The sequence below is a fragment of the Sinohyriopsis cumingii genome, chromosome 11, assembly GCF_028554795.1.
Source record: "Sinohyriopsis cumingii isolate HCF-2022 chromosome 11, ASM2855479v2, whole genome shotgun sequence".
Classification (NCBI taxonomy): Eukaryota; Metazoa; Mollusca; class Bivalvia; order Unionida; family Unionidae; genus Sinohyriopsis; species Sinohyriopsis cumingii.
The window spans coordinates 103,394,348-103,412,137 of record NC_142971.1 but is presented as its reverse complement, the minus strand read 5'-3'; positions in this window follow the sequence as shown (position 1 = coordinate 103,412,137).

Genomic DNA, 17,790 nt, shown 5'->3' with positions numbered 1-17,790 from the left:
AAAATTTATTTCGCTAAGTACAATATTAAAGTGAGTTTACCATTTTATTGTATTGTCGCATGACAAAGGTAAGATGATATACATTAGTTTACTTTTGTACCTTAAGTTGATTTATTTAACTTAAAATGTTTGCTTTTCTAACCATTTATTTAGATCATGCAGAACCATCCTCACGCTTGGTGACGAGGTGTGCCTGCAGCATAATATGTGTGCCATTGACACAGTTTTAAAAACTTTGTATGCTGAGCAATGATCACCTATAATTCGTAAATGGAAATGTCTTTTCTTGTGCAATAACACTTATCCTTTATTTAATGAGAAAACAAATGCATATTTATAACCTTATTTCTTGATATATCTGCCTAATCTGTTCATTTCCTCTACTGTAATGATAGTTTATTCTATTAATTTAAAACACTCTTTAAATCCCTCAGGAATTGCATTTCGTTTTGTTTGTTGGTTTGGTTTTTTTGTTGTTATTCTTGTGTTTTTTATGGTACTTTTTTCATTTCCTGAATCACCTTTTCTTTATGGTATTTGTAACCTTTAATAACTGACTGGACTTCATGAGTAGTATATGGGGACGATTCAGCCTCAATGGGACTTATCATTAAAAAACACCCTGGGACCGTTTAGCCTCAGTGGGAAATTTAACATTACGGAAACCCCTGGGACGATTCAGCCTCAAGGGGAATTAGCATTACAGGACCCCCGGGACTGTTTAGCCTCAATAGAAATTTAACATTAACCACCCTGGGACTGTTTAGCCTCAAGGGAAATTTAACATGGACAAAAAAATCGTGAGACTGTTTAGCCTCAAGGGAATTTAACATGGGAATAGATTTTGGGTCTGTATAGCGACAAGGGAAATTTAAGATGGGAATAAATCGTGGGCCTGAATAGCGACAAGGGGAAACTGAACATGGGGAATAGATCGTGGTACTGTCTAGGGACAATGGGAAATTTAACATTACGGAAACCCCTGGGGGGGATATAGCCTCAAGGGAATTTAACATGGGAAAAAGTCTTGGGCAACTCAAGCCTTAAGGGGAATTTAACATATGGAAATTGAACATGGTGGGTCTGTATAGCGTCAAGGGGAATTGAACATGGTGGGACTGTCTAGGGACAATGATGGTAGAGGGTCAAACACAACAGAGACAGAGACATACATACGCTAGTACAAGCGTGAGATTTATATATAAAGCATTACCAAGACCTGAAATCTTGCTGGGGTGTTCAAAAATTTGCATAATTGTATTGATGCTATAAATATCTATAATCAAGGAAATGCTAACGACAAAATGGATGTGACTAAAAGTAACGCTAAAATGACGAAATTGTCCCAGAATTTAAAGGAAAATAAACATATCCCCGAAAATTAAGTTACAATGGTTTAGACTAAAATGGATAAAATTAGTAACTACTTACAATATCAACTTGTGTGACGATCGTGGATAAACACCCATGTATCTATTTATAGCTATAATCAGCTGAAATTCCTATGAAATCTCACTATCTATTTATAGCTGCAACTTGTGGGTTATTCCTTTGGAAAACCCCACTATCTTTTAATAGCCTTAGCTTGAGTGACGTTCCTGTTTATGAACTCTAGTACATATGTATAGCTACAACCTGTGGAAAACCCCAAGTCCATATTTATAGTCTCAAAATTTCCAGTGTCAGTGACGTCACTGTACTGGAAACTAGGGGATAAATAGCAACAGTGTTGCAAGTGGCTGACCTGAATACGCGCTACTGTAGGTAGGTAGGTAGGTAGAATGTATTTGATAGGGATAAAGGGAGTTTTATATGGACAAACAGAGACCAACACACACACACCACAGAGGGAAGAAGAAAAAACGAACCCAAAATATACTATTCACACAGGGAAGAGGAAAAAAACCAACAAATATACTATCCAGACGTTCTTACACTAACACACACACACACACACACACACACACACACACAGATCGAAGAATAAAACCAAAATTAAAATATACAATCCATACAAACGTACGCTAACGCATACAAACCCCAAATATACTATCCATACAAACGTACGCGAACGCATACAAACCCCAAATATACTATCCATACAAACGTACGCTAACGCATATAAACCCCAAATATACTATCCAGACAACGTCGCTAACGCATACAAACCCCAAATATACTATCCACACAACGTCGCTAACGCGTACAAACTCCAAATATACTATCCACACAAACGTACGCGAACGCATAACAACCCCAAATATACTATCCACACAACGTCGCTAACGCATACAAACCCCAAATATACTATCCACACAACGTCGCTAACGCATACAAACCCCAAATATACTATCCACACAACGTCGCTAACGCGTACAAACCCCAAATATACTATCCACACAACGTCGCTAATGCATACAAACCCAAAATATACTATCCACACGGAAGGGAGGGAAAACAAAACCAAATATACTATCCATACAAGCGTACGAGAACGCATACAAAACCCAAATATACTATCCACACAACGTCGCTAACGCGTAAAAACCCCAAATATACTATCCACACAACGTCGCTAACGCATACAAAGCCCAAATATGCTATCCACACTCGGGAGGAAGAAGAAAAAAATAAACAACCAAATATACGATCTACACAACGTACGCGAACACACACACACATGCACACACACACACACACACACACACACCATAGAGGGAAGAAGAAGAAAACCATTATACACTGTCCACACGGAGTGAAGAAATAACCCTTTATATATACTATCAACAGAGAGTGAAGAAAATAACCCATTATATTCCATCAACACAGAGTGAAGAAGAAAAAGTTTTTTGAAAGCACCTAAGCCCTCACCTGCAATGACCAACTCTGCCAAACACCTACACCCCACCCCACCCCCAACATTACAAAACCCATTTAACCCTTTATTTTATGGCATCAGTGTGTGATTTAAGAAACATCAAGACACAAAATGATGGATGAATAGACTGACTATTGTTTACCGACTTGCATGTCTAAAGAGCGTGCGTGAAGGAAAACATCCTTCCATTTCAATTCCAACTAAAACATGATCCAGAGGGATAGAGAGAGGTGAAAAAGCACAGTTTCATAAAGTGTGAGTAAAAACAAAACACGCCATCCTTATTATATAATGTCAAGACCAAGAGATACTTACGTTTTCATTCTGGTCTATTCTCTTTTAGAAGGTAGTATAAAATTTCACATCAGGGCCAACGCATCGGCTCACGTTGTCAAGTTTTCCATTTCCATGTCTTCACTGGCACAACTTCTTCCTCATCTTCAATTTCTTCTTCTTCTGAATCCCTCTTCTCTTTTTCGTCTTGTTTCTGTTTCTTCTCTTTTCTCTTAGGGCACTCTGAATCCCAGTGTCCTTTCTCCTGACAACGATATTAGGTATCTTGACTTTTGTTTCTCTTTCTTAGGCGAAGCAGGTATTCTGGAGACAAATACCCATTTACCTTTGCAGAAATAGCAAACTTCATCAGCACTTACACACTTTCATATGACTCTCATCAAATCAAGTAAGTTTGTTTGCCACTTTCGCCTGTGAATTATGCTTTCGTATGACTTTTAGCATATATTTGACCAGCAGGTCGATCTGTGCTGACTCTTCCATCTTCTTGATTGTTTGAGAGTGGAATGAATGCTCTGACGCTAAGACACTCTCCTTATATACAGGACCTGCTGCGTATGAAACCTAGTCAAATGTAATTTTTGAAATAAGATGAAAAGATTTCATTGAGAACGTAAAAGGCAATGACGTGCCGTGTCGCCTCACACAAGACCTGAAGTGTTAGCTCAAATCCGTGTCAGCGATTTCGAAGACGATATAGCTGAGCTTTAATCAATGCTCTCCATTTATGCCACAAAACCACGAGTCCTGATTCACGCCAAAAGAAATTTCGTTCGGTCCTTAAAATATAATATCACATCTGAGAAACGCATAAACGAACTTCCAGAAAACTGAGAACGACGGCTTACACCTACAACGTGAAATGTATGAGTTCAAGTAGTGCGTAAAACTTAGTCAAATTAATTTTTTATAGTCAAGACGAAACGATCTCTTTTCGAAGAAGAAAGCAGACACCAAGCGACAATGGCGATCCGTGTCACACAACACTTTTCAAAATGTGTATTATTAGAGGTTTGTTCTAGCGGTCTGCACGGTTAAATTAAATTTTGATGTATTTTGCAATAAGACGGACACAATTTCCATGGGATCGCCCGTGGTACCATTGTTCGTGCATTAGTTTAATTTTTTGTAAATATTTTTTTATATAAATCGCCTAGAGGATAGACCCAGTAAAGCATGGCCATTCTCGTCACTGTGTAAATAGCTACTCAAGTCAATTCGAAGTGAACGCGGTAAGAAAATAAGTATAGCCAATGAAATGGCTTACAACGGGTGATGCATTGTTTTGTTCTAGGACTGTGTGGCATAATAATCCCTACGCTCTTGCGGGGCATGCTATCTTTTTTTTTCTTCAGACTAATAAATTTGGGGTTTGTATGAAGTAAAGAACCGAAAGTACAGTGAACCTCAAGGATGATGACCCAGTCTATCTGTCTATTGATGCGTGTATTTACTTAAAGAGAAATATGACCTCTAAAACACAAAGAGATACGGCAAGCATGATTAGAATGAACACAACGATGTTTTCCTTCACGCCCGTGTAATTTAGAGTTTCAATCCTCTTTCAAGAAAACTTGGTCTCCTTTTGTAGGGCTTGAAATAAAAAAAAAAAGCTGAAAAATCTTAAGCACTTTGCTATAGATAATTTCATCAGCAGACTAAACAACATAAATACCGTTACAACACTAGAAAACCTTAAATCTTCTATCAAAAAGAAATGCATCAAAAAATTAAAGATTAACGATAACTAACCAATGAAACCGAATTTAACAAAGGCAATGACATGTGAAGAAATGTCACTCACTTTGGAAAGGTAGGCGAATGTAATCTGTCATGCACCATCAACTTGAAAAAAATTATAAACAGAGAGAAATCTGAATTCAAAATTCAGTTGTTTTTTTTTTCAAAATTGTTTCGTTTCTTTTTTCTTTTTTGGAACAAATCTAAGCACTAATATAGAGTGGAAAAGGGAAAATGCACATAAAAGCTTTGATATTTCTGAAAATTCAGGGGATATTCCTAACGTTCATAATCACCTATATATGCTTGGACTTGTCTGTGACTTATCCACAAAACAAGATGTACATATTTCTGGTCAAGCTGCAAGTGTGTACGTGTTTTGGAAAATGGTAAAAATTGGATATACAATTTTCTCGTGACACTTATAAAGTGAAGAGTCTGTGCAAGTGTCAAAAGCCAAAGTCATATATGTTTTGTATTTTTTACGGCTTGTAAAGATTTCCACTTTAGAAAATGTGAAGTATCACAAGTTATTATCACATTCAGAAGTGGAACATAGGGGCTTGCAAGAAAGAAAATAACCCAGACAGTTGGTGTCATCAAGAGTGCTAGAGACGGTACCCGAACTTGCTTGCTTGCTTACTTGAATTAAAGTGATTTTCGCTCCAATGGAGCATGTATCACTGGTTTAATCACGCACCGCGTGATTTTTAATTACTCCTGGGGAAGGAAAGAGAGCCTCATCCCCCAGGCTTTTATGTACTCACAGACTACTTTTAAATTTAGCCACTCAGGTGTAGGACTAACTAGTCCTTAACAACCTGACGGAAAGGCTTTAAACATGAGTGGGAATAGTCTCACCACACACTCATTTTTCTTAGTTGGTTTGAAATGCTTCAGGTGTCAACCCAAGCAGTATGTAAAGCCCGCTACGATTGGTCGGCAGCGATGACGTCACATTAGGACACATGGGCGTGTGGCAGGTGGAAATCGTTCCACATTCTGCCACGTGTGCGATGTCCGAGCGTGGTAAAGGAGGAAAAAAGGTGCTCAGCAAGCCAGCGATGGATGTTAAGTACTCCCCAAAACGCTAGCCCGTACTTATTTCAAATCAAGTCCCGTTTTTGCTAATGGACAATAAAAAGTACCAATAATGTGTTTTCCACCTGTGCAATTAGTTCAAATCTAACGAGTCTGTTAAATTTCCTACTTCCTAACGTATCTATCTAATATTAGTACTTAGTATACATAAAAATAACCATACTGGTCTTATTTAAATTAATATGTCTAAGCGACATATACAAGTTTTGTCACTGTTAGGTTTAACAAGTTAAGTTTGTTGTGGTGTTCCAATGGGTCAAGTTTGTTTCGAGAATAGTTTAGTCAAGGAGGGATACCAAGCCAAATATAGTTCCCTATTTAATGAAAGGCAATCTTTTTGGAGCCCTAAAAAGGGCTATTTTTCTGCTAGAAGGTACCACGTCTCTCTTTCGCCCTCACGATCTTTCCCGCGCTCCTGGTCTCATGATTCTTGATATCACGAAATGCGTAGCCATGATGGGCGACAATGTAAGCAGCAGCTTCTACAAGTTGACTGATGGGGTATCCAGTATAGGCTTGTCTGTAGAATGGGGGGGGGGGGAAGAACTCTGACCCCAAATCCCCATTGAGAGGGTCTTGGTTTAAAGGTGTCTAGAGATTTGCAGGCAACGTATTGTATGGCTCTTATACGCTGTCTTGTTGACGTCATACAATGCTTGATCTAGCCCCATTTCGGTGTACTTCTCAACGAGGGTCAGCGTCCCCCTCCTCCTCCTCAACCGCCTCTATTTCCTCTTCTGGTTCTGATACTAATTCTTCAGTTGAGGTAGATAGTTTTAAATCCGCTGCTATGGTATCTGTCACTGTTATTGTTGTTGTGGTTGTTATTTCAGCTGGGATTGCCTGTAGTATCCGAGTGAGAGAAGAACGTAGTGCCTCCGATAATTGAGTCTGAGTTTGCCATACCTTTTGTCTAACATAATTGGCCCTTTGTTCTGCCACCACTCTTTCCGGGATGGGTTGTTTGTTAGGTATAGTCGGCTGTTGACTAGATGTTATTTGTGGTCTCGAGGTGGGTGGAGTGCTAACTGGCTGGGTCTGCATTTCTTGCTCCCGCTGCTGTTGTGTATATTTCTTCCCTCCAAACCGAGTTTTGGGTCTAATTATTTTAATTTCGTTGTACCCGAACTTACATTATCCATATTATCACCAAACCAAAAAAAACAACAAAAAAACAAAAAAAACAACGCACAGACCTAAAAGAAACACTCACTCACTTTTTACTGACCATCACTATTTTAAAAATTTTGATAAGAGACGGAAACGAAGGGCTTAGAGTCACACTTCCTAACCAAGATAAAGAAATCACGTGCTTATAGACTCACTTCTGTTTTTTTTTTTTGTTTTTTTTTAACTGACTAACATATCATAGGCAATGGAATGTTATTTCTTTTCGAGAGCATGCCCTTAAATTGTTTTTTTTTTTGTGAACTTGAAGCTATGGCGATCTTTTAGGTTATAAGATGGCGGCCTCCTGTGACGACAGGCTTTCTCACAGGATAAGGTCTGCTTCTTTGGAAAGAGAAGAAGAACTCTTTGGTATCGATACGACAGTCGACAAAGCCTCTGTCAGGTTCATGCTGCTGCTGCTGTTGCTGCTCTCTCTGCTGTTTATGAAGTCTGTACTTCTCCGTCCATTCTTCTTTCTCCTTCTTGATTTCCTCCTTCAAGAGCTCTTCTTTCAGGTCTTCAGTGACTTTCAACATTCTCACATTGTCTATCTCTTCAGGTCGCGATATCAGACTTGTCATGACCCTATGCAAATTCACGTAGGCTTCATTTAGCTTAGCTAGTCTGGAGCACATCTTCATAGGAGGATGAGTCGACAATGGATGGGCAGACTGGAGACTGCCCCGTTTTTATGGTTAAAGCGCGGACGTGAAGGAAAACATTCCTACACGGTTTTCGAGCCGGAACGTTCAATGAGTGTCATGAGAGGGATAGTAAGAAGTCAAAGAGCATGAATCAAGATTCCTATAGCCAAACGAACCATAAAGGCATTTTTTTTCTTTCTTCAAAACACAACATTTTTTATTCAAAATCACTTAACACTAACAATAATTAAACAATATAACATCAAACATTTTTTTTTCTAATCACAAACATTTTTTTTTCAACTAACACTCTACTTTAAACAGGGTTGACAACGTTGTGAATGAAATTGTGATTTCCACTGTTGGAAGTCATTAGGCCATTGATGGACACTACGTTTCCTAGTTTGAGACAAAAGATAAGCATAATTGTCACAAAACCATTGATCTACTTTCACATCGTTTCTGGAAGAAGAACGAGGATCAAAATGAGTCACTAAATGTTCTAAGGAATAGCCCAGGCTGCGATGATGCAGAAAATACACACAATATTGTCCACACACCAAGGAATCTGTGCCTTGTAATTTCACATTATTGGATCGGGTGGTCTGAGCATTTCTTCTCATAAAGTCGATGATATCGTCTTCCAAAGGAGGCAATCCATACGAATCGAAATATTCCACACATCCTTCTTGAGGAAAGTAGACGGCTACCCAGTGGGTTCCTGGGAGATGACTGTCGTCCGTGTTGATCACAATAAGCTAGATGGTCTTGAGGTTTGCGATGAGGGAGTTCATCTTTAGCACAAACGACAGGATTCCAAGAAGCCGTGTACGAGCTGTGGTTCAAAAGGGAATAAAGTTCCCAGGTATCCATGTTTTTTTCTTCTTCACAGGTAATAATAAGTGATCAATTCGATCCTGACTTTTTGCTTGAAAATGTCTAACAAATAACCGTTTCTTCGCTTCGTGTCCCCACTCTGATTCAGGAGAGCTTCGATACGATGGATCTCTTGAGTGGTTAATGGTGGACAAGAATGTTCACGCAAGCCTTTATACCACTGTTGCAACACGTCTTCTTCCGAGATGAGATTCCAAGCTTCGTCCAGATATTCGTCCAAATTTTCTTCTTGACTCAAAATCAGGCATTTATCGTGTTGAATTTGACTGGGATGATCGTTATGACATCCATAGCAATCTTTCTTGATCAATTCCTTCATTTTTTCTGCCAAGACTATAGCATAACAGGAAACTAAATGGGCTTCTTGTTCTGGCCATCTAGACTTCATCATGGTGACTTCTTCGTCTTTATTCTTGGGGTTTTCCTTCCTTAGGATCTTCACATTCCATGTCCAAAGTTTCTCCAGTAGGTAAAGAGGGATAACAGTCTTCCATGGTTTCTAATAGTCTAGAATGACTTCTCTCAAACTGTTGATTTCTATCGTATTGTCAAATTCAGTATACAGGATGACGTTCACCATATTATCTGTGCTTAGATTTTCTGCAAACTGAATTTCCACACGAATTTGGACGGATTTTATAGGGTGGAAATGTCCCTCGTCGCTGTCTTGACTTACAATTCGTTAGAGAACCGTTTTCGAAAATGGAGTTTCACTGTAACTTTCCCTTTGGAGAATGGAATATTTTGTCCCAGATCTCCTTTTATAGCAATGTTGACAGTGTCCAAATACGACTTATTGACGGGCAAATAATGAGGATGTACAAATTCGCGGTGTACTTGATAGGTGTTTCCACCTTCCTGGCCACTGGTCGTGGTACTATCCACTTTGAAAGGAATGACACGCAGTAACGGTACGGAGGTGTGTCCCACCACGTTGTACTCCACCACATCGGAATACACAAAGATCAAATTCAGTCCTTGGTTCAGTTCTACCGGGTTTCCAAAAGGTCTGTAAAAATCCATATTACTGTTGATCTTGGGGCTCAAATTGTTTGCGACCATTTCTGCATGTCCACCCAAAATTTCAAACAAACTACCATTGAACCTGAGGGACAATGTGTCCGTATCTTGAAATTTTTTCATGAGACGATGAGCCACTTTATGGTACTCAATCTTCATACTTTTTTTTGGCTCTGTTCAGTGCTTTGCCAAAGGCTAAGTTGAACCTGTCCGCAATAGTGTCCACCAAATGTTCACCACTAAAATAAAACCCTGACGGAATTTTCAAGGTGTAGATAATGAAGGCTAGATTGCTGGCTGGTCTTGTGTCCCCTAAAAACCCGATTTTATTGATTTCTTCTTCCAATTGGGCATTCAGGATTTCCACCTGGAAAGTGTTTTGCTTTTCGGTGATGTTTTGGATTTGTGTAGGGTGAATCATTTCCACTAAAGCCACTTCCCAATGGGCTTCGTGATCTCATTGGATGGCCTGAGGTAGTTTGGCCGTGTAACAGCACAAAATGTTGTTGGGAAACACCTCCATGGAACTGTCACTGGGTAAGGTTAAGTAAAATTGGTTGTTATTGTTCATAATTCCAGAGTTCTGTGACTGTCCGAGGGGTTACTGGAAGTCAGAGGCGTGTCTCCGCTCAAAATGGGGTTGTTGTTGTTGTTAGAGTGGTGACTGACACTGGACGCAAGATTCCCGTTCTTCCCGTTCGAGGGGAATTTCAGGAAGAGATTGGGAAGCAGGTAACCGATGCAACTGCTTAATAAAATGGTTCACAATTGTTTGTCTCCTTGTTGCAAACTCAGATTGGCGATGGCTGCCCCGATGACACAATACACCACGAAGATTTGGCAGAAAAAGACGATTTGCGTTTTAGGCACACGTTCTCCACACCACACCCACAAGGGTTGTTTTTGTAAATCTTGCAGAGAAGAACTGGGTGAAGGAGTGATCGCAGTAGATGAATCTGTGTGAAAGGGCATGATGGTCACTTCTTTTTATAGTCGATGACTTGCGAAGCGTCGATCCAAGAATCAAAACTGGGTGGATATCCTTTCCAACGTACTTTGACTTCTTTGACACATCGTTTGCCCACTTTACGTGTTCTGCGTTCGAGAATGCCTTCGATGTCGTACACGTCTTCTTTTTTGGTGACACGACTTGATTTGAAATAAATACGGGCTAGCGTTTTGGGGAGTACTTAACATCCATCGCTGGCTTGCTGAGCACCTTTTTTCCTCCTTTACCACGCTCGGACATCGCACACGTGGCAGAATGTGGAACGATTTCCACCTGCCACACGCCCATGTGTCCTAATGTGACGTCATCGCTGCCGACCAATCGTAGCGGGCTTTACATACTGCTTGGGTTGACACCTGAAGCATTTCAAACCAACTAAGAAAAATGAGTGTGTGGTGAGACTATTCCCACTCATGTTTAAAGCCTTTCCGTCAGGTTGTTAAGGACTAGTTAGTCCTACACCTGAGTGGCTAAATTTAAAAGTAGTCTGTGAGTACATAAAAGCCTGGGGGATGAGGCTCTCTTTCCTTCCCCAGGAGTAATTAAAAATCACGCGGTGCGTGATTAAACCAGTGATACATGCTCCATTGGAGCGAAAATCACTTTAATTCAAGTAAGCAAGCAAGCAAGTTCGGGTACCGTCTCTAGCACTCTTGATGACACCAACTGTCTGGGTTATTTTCTTTCTTGCAAGCCCCTATGTTCCACTTCTGAATGTGATAATAACTTGTGATACTTCACATTTTCTAAAGTGGAAATCTTTACAAGCCGTAAAAAATACAAAACATATATGACTTTGGCTTTTGACACTTGCACAGACTCTTCACTTTATAAGTGTCACGAGAAAATTGTATATCCAATTTTTACCATTTTCCAAAACACGTACACACTTGCAGCTTGACCAGAAATATGTACATCTTGTTTTGTGGATAAGTCACAGACAAGTCCAAGCATATATAGGTGATTATGAACGTTAGGAATATCCCCTGAATTTTCAGAAATATTAAAGCTTTTATGTGCATTTTCCCTTTTCCACTCTATATTAGTGCTTAGATTTGTTCCAAAAAAGAAAAAAGAAACGAAACAATTTTGAAAAAAAAACAACTGAATTTTGAATTCAGATTTCTCTCTGTTTATAATTTTTTTCAAGTTGATGGTGCATGACAGATTACATTCGCCTACCTTTCCAAAGTGAGTGACATTTCTTCACATGTCATTGCCTTTGTTAAATTCGGTTTCATTGGTTAGTTATCGATTATTTTTAATTTTTGATGCATTTCTTTTTGATAGAAGATTTAAGGTTTTCTAGTGTTGTAACGGTATTTATGTTGTTTAGTCTGCTGATGAAATTATCTATAGCAAAGTGCTTAAGATTTTTCAGCTTTTTTTTTATTTCAAGCCCTACAAAAGGAGACCAAGTTTTCTTGAAAGAGGATTGAAACTCTAAATTACACGGGCGTGAAGGAAAACATCGTTGTGTTCATTCTAATCATGCTTGCCGTATCTCTTTGTGTTTTAGAGGTCATATTTCTCTTTAAGTAAATACACGCATCAATAGACAGATAGACTGGGTCATCATCCTTGAGGTTCACTGTACTTTCGGTTCTTTACTTCATACAAACCCCAAATTTATTAGTCTGAAGAAAAAAAAAGATAGCATGCCCCGCAAGAGCGTAGGGATTATTATGCCACACAGTCCTAGAACAAAACAATGCATCACCCGTTGTAAGCCATTTCATTGGCTATACTTATTTTCTTACCGCGTTCACTTCGAATTGACTTGAGTAGCTATTTACACAGTGACGAGAATGGCCATGCTTTACTGGGTCTATCCTCTAGGCGATTTATATAAAAAAATATTTACAAAAAATTAAACTAATGCACGAACAATGGTACCACGGGCGATCCCATGGAAATTGTGTCTGTCTTATTGCAAAATACATCAAAATTTAATTTAACCGTGCAGATCGCTAGAACAAACCTCTAATAATACACATTTTGAAAAGTGTTGTGTGACACGGATCGCCATTGTCGCTTGGTGTCTGCTTTCTTCTTCGAAAAGAGATCGTTTCGTCTTGACTATAAAAAATTAATTTGACTAAGTTTTACGCACTACTTGAACTCATACATTTCACGTTGTAGGTGTAAGCCGTCGTTCTCAGTTTTCTGGAAGTTCGTTTATGCGTTTCTCAGATGTGATATTATATTTTAAGGACCGAACGAAATTTCTTTTGGCGTGAATCAGGACTCGTGGTTTTGTGGCATAAATGGAGAGCATTGATTAAAGCTCAGCTATATCGTCTTCGAAATCGCTGACACGGATTTGAGCTAACACTTCAGGTCTTGTGTGAGGCGACACGGCACGTCATTGCCTTTTACGTTCTCAATGAAATCTTTTCATCTTATTTCAAAAATTACATTTGACTAGGTTTCATACGCAGCAGGTCCTGTATATAAGGAGAGTGTCTTAGCGTCAGAGCATTCATTCCACTCTCAAACAATCAAGAAGATGGAAGAGTCAGCACAGATCGACCTGCTGGTCAAATATATGCTAAAAGTCATACGAAAGCATAATTCACAGGCGAAAGTGGCAAACAAACTTACTTGATTTGATGAGAGTCATATGAAAGTGTGTAAGTGCTGATGAAGTTTGCTATTTCTGCAAAGGTAAATGGGTATTTGTCTCCAGAATACCTGCTTCGCCTAAGAAAGAGAAACAAAAGTCAAGATACCTAATATCGTTGTCAGGAGAAAGGACACTGGGATTCAGAGTGCCCTAAGAGAAAAGAGAAGAAACAGAAACAAGACGAAAAAGAGAAGAGGGATTCAGAAGAAGAAGAAATTGAAGATGAGGAAGAAGTTGTGCCAGTGAAGACATGGAAATGGAAAACTTGACAACGTGAGCCGATGCGTTGGCCCTGATGTGAAATTTCATACTACCTTCTAAAAGAGAATAGACCAGAATGAAAACGTAAGTATCTCTTGGTCTTGACATTATATAATAAGGATGGCGTGTTTTGTTTTTACTCACACTTTATGAAACTGTGCTTTTTCACCTCTCTCTATCCCTCTGGATCATGTTTTAGTTGGAATTGAAATGGAAGGATGTTTTCCTTCACGCACGCTCTTTAGACATGCAAGTCGGTAAACAATAGTCAGTCTATTCATCCATCATTTTGTGTCTTGATGTTTCTTAAATCACACACTGATGCCATAAAATAAAGGGTTAAATGGGTTTTGTAATGTTGGGGGTGGGGTGGGGTGTAGGTGTTTGGCAGAGTTGGTCATTGCAGGTGAGGGCTTAGGTGCTTTCAAAAAACTTTTTCTTCTTCACTCTGTGTTGATGGAATATAATGGGTTATTTTCTTCACTCTCTGTTGATAGTATATATAAAGGGTTATTTCTTCACTCCGTGTGGACAGTGTATAATGGTTTTCTTCTTCTTCCCTCTATGGTGTGTGTGTGTGTGTGTGTGTGTGTGTGTGTGCATGTGTGTGTGTGTTCGCGTACGTTGTGTAGATCGTATATTTGGTTGTTTATTTTTTTCTATTTCCTCCCGAGTGTGGATAGCATATTTGGGCTTTGTATGCGTTAGCGACGTTGTGTGGATAGTATATTTGGGGTTTTTACGCGTTAGCGACGTTGTGTGGATAGTATATTTGGGTTTTGTATGCGTTCTCGTACGCTTGTATGGATAGTATATTTGGTTTTGTTTTCCCTCCCTTCCGTGTGGATAGTATATTTTGGGTTTGTATGCATTAGCGACGTTGTGTGGATAGTATATTTGGGGTTTGTACGCGTTAGCGACGTTGTGTGGATAGTATATTTGGGGTTTGTATGCGTTAGCGACGTTGTGTGGATAGTATATTTGGGGTTTGTATGCGTTAGCGACGTTGTGTGGATAGTATATTTGGGGTTTTTATGCGTTCGCGTACGTTTGTGTGGATAGTATATTTGGAGTTTGTACGCGTTAGCGACGTTGTGTGGATAGTATATTTGGGGTTTGTATGCGTTAGCGACGTTGTCTGGATAGTATATTTGGGGTTTATATGCGTTAGCGTACGTTTGTATGGATAGTATATTTGGGGTTTGTATGCGTTCGCGTACGTTTGTATGGATAGTATATTTGGGGTTTGTATGCGTTAGCGTACGTTTGTATGGATTGTATATTTTAATTTTGGTTTTATTCTTCGATCTGTGTGTGTGTGTGTGTGTGTGTGTGTGTGTGTGTGTGTTAGTGTATGAACGTCTGGATAGTATATTTGTTGGTTTTTTTCCTCTTCCCTGTGTGAATAGTATATTTTGGGTTCTTTTTTTTCTTCTTCCCTCTGTGGTGTGTGTGTGTTGGTCTCTGTTTGTCCATATAAAACTCCCTTTATCCCTATCAAATACATTCTACCTACCTACCTACCTACAGTAGCGCGTATTCAGGTCAGCCACTTGCAACACTGTTGCCATTTATCCCCTAGTTTCCAGTACAGTGACGTCACTGACACTGGAAATTTTGAGACTATAAATATGGACTTGGGGTTTTCCACAGGTTGTAGCTATACATATGTACTAGAGTTCATAAACAGGAACGTCACTCAAGCTGAGGCTATTAAAAGATAGTGGGGTTTTCCAAAGGAATAACCCACAAGTTGCAGCTATAAATAGATAGTGAGATTTCATAGGAATTTCAGCTGATTATAGCTATAAATAGATACATGGGTGTTTATCCACGATCGTCACACAAGTTGATATTGTAAGTAGTTACTAATTTTATCCATTTTAGTCTAAACCATTGTAACTTAATTTTCGGGGATATGTTTATTTTCCTTTAAATTCTGGGACAATTTCGTCATTTTAGCGTTACTTTTAGTCACATCCATTTTGTCGTTAGCATTTCCTTGATTATAGATATTTATAGCATCAATACAATTATGCAAATTTTTGAACACCCCAGCAAGATTTCAGGTCTTGGTAATGCTTTATATATAAATCTCACGCTTGTACTAGTGTATGTATGTCTCTGTCTCTGTTGTGTTTGACCCTCTACCATCATTGTCCCTAGACAGTCCCACCATGTTCAATTCCCCTTGACGCTATACAGACCCACCATGTTCAATTTCCATATGTTAAATTCCCCTTAAGGCTAGAGTTGCCCAAGACTTTTTCCCATGTTAAATTCCCTTGAGGCTATATCCCCCCAGGGGTTTCCGTAATGTTAAATTTCCCATTGTCCCTAGACAGTCCCACGATCTATTCCCCATGTTCAGTTTCCCCTTGTCGCTATTCAGGCCCACGATTTATTCCCATCTTAAATTTCCCTTGTCGCTATACAGACCCAAAATCTATTCCCATGTTAAATTCCCTTGAGGCTAAACAGTCCCACGATTTTTTTTGTCCATGTTAAATTTTCCTTGAGGCTAAACAGTCCCAGGGTGGTTAATGTTAAATTTCTATTGAGGCTAAACAGTCCCGGGGGTCCTGTAATGCTAATTCCCCTTGAGGCTGAATCGTCCCAGGGGTTTCCGTAATGTTAAATTTCCTATTGAGGCTAAACGGTCCCAGGGTGTTTTTTAATGATAAGTCCCATTGAGGCTGAATCGTCCCCATATACTACTTTCGTGCGCAGTATACAATATTGATTATACCATTAATACAGTAGTTTCATTTCAATTGCTACGAGATGAAAAATTAAATTTCTAAGAAACAAGTTAAAGTTCTAAAAAATACTGGCTTCAAAACCTGTATATTTAACGATGTATTTTGGTTTTACCTAATTATTGTGAGATCACAATCTTTGTCTACTTAAAGTGTTTTTAGGTAATTTTGCGGTAATTTTGTTAACATGTTTTGTTACATGTGCAAATTTTCGACATGGTAAACATGTTGTCATGTAAAAACTGAACAATTAAATGTGATGGTTAAACAATTGCAATACCTTTCTTAAATATTACATTTGAGAAAACTTTAAAGATCTTATAATTGAATCAACAAATATGCTATATTAATTGTCGATTAATTTGTTAAAATTTCATGCACGACCTTGGAACCTTTAAAAGCGTTTTCTTTTCACAGCTAGCATGTGATGAAGTTGGAATCATCTACATTCTATATGCATTAATTGTTTTACATCAATTACATTATATAACCTCATCATCTTTAAAAGCTCAAAATGTTTTCATATAGATTATCTAAAAGTCATAATGTTTTCAGCTGGATCTCAACTGTGAGACTGTTCATCATATCATTTCCATTTTACTGCAACACCCTTTACTGTTCATTTCTTTAAGCTTCGAAATCTTTTCAACTTGCAAATGCCACCTTGTTTGTCCATGGAGAGAACTGCTATTCCTTAAAATGCCATCTATGGTTTCTCCCTTTAAGACTTCCGATTTATAAAAGACAGGAACACATAAAAGTACTTTCCGGATTTTTAAATATCTCATCGGTAAAGATAGGAATGTTACCCTTTAAATTGTTATTATTGTGATTGTTATTAAAATACATTTCGAAAATGCAACGGTTTCGCATATTTTAACTATAGGCGTTCCAAATATGTTGATCCATATACTTTATCTGTTTTCATTGTAGCATTATTGCTTCAAAGTAATCATACCTATTGATCTGTGAAACGTGTAATCGAATATCTCAATTAGTTCTGGTAAAATATCAACACATATTCTGGTTTTATTTGAAGTGAAATACTTTAACATTCTTGTCTTTATGGTTCTGTTCAACATTTCGACTAGATACTTCTTTGTATCGGAATAACCTAATATGTATGCAGTCCTTTGCTTTTCCAAGAAAATCCGTAACTTTCCTATTGTAAAAACTTGTGTAAGACATAAATCTGTATCTTTGTGGATTTTCTCTCTTGAACGATTCCTCAGCCCAAAAGTTATATTTTTCACATGATAGCATGTCAACAATGTCTGCTTTACCTCTGGTCATTCGAGAAAATAACATAAAAAGTTTGTAGGGAAATCTTTGTCTCCCTTGCTTGTGTGCTGTGTAGGTAGGTCGTTCAATTTGCCATTATTCAAATTCAT